This window comes from Cynoglossus semilaevis, chromosome 2 (genome assembly GCF_000523025.1).
Source record: "Cynoglossus semilaevis isolate Cse_v1.0 chromosome 2, Cse_v1.0, whole genome shotgun sequence".
In the NCBI taxonomy this organism is placed as follows: Eukaryota; Metazoa; Chordata; class Actinopteri; order Pleuronectiformes; family Cynoglossidae; genus Cynoglossus; species Cynoglossus semilaevis.
This window is the reverse complement of record NC_024308.1, coordinates 5,047,957-5,048,421: the sequence shown is the minus strand read 5'-3', so window position 1 is coordinate 5,048,421 and position 465 is coordinate 5,047,957.

Below are 465 nucleotides of genomic sequence, written 5' to 3'. Positions count from 1 at the left end.
TAAGAAAAGGACGAAGAAGTTCCACTGCGAAAGTGAAGCCGAGTGTGAAAGTAATGGGCTGAAATAGCTCTCACGATTATTCTTTCAATTTTTCAGTTATTGATTTTTCAGCAATTTACCACTAAACGAGATTGAACGTTTAAAAAAAAAACTCTTCAAAAATGTCTTTTTTGACCTTTTTGACAAGGTGAAGCTTTATATAATACCTATTTAATATATTTAATATTATTTAATATTTCAATGAGCCGTTATCTTATTTTTCAGATCTATAGTTACATCATGATTACCGTTACGTTACGTTACGTTATCCAGAGGTTCGTAAAGGTCAGTGTTTTTTGGAGGCCACTGATGTTTATCAAGTCAAAAATACTTGTTAACTCTTTCAAACTTTTTGTTTTTACAGTGTCCAGTAAAATGTAAACTAGTATAAAGTAATCCTTATGTGTCTTTGAAGTCTTTACTTCA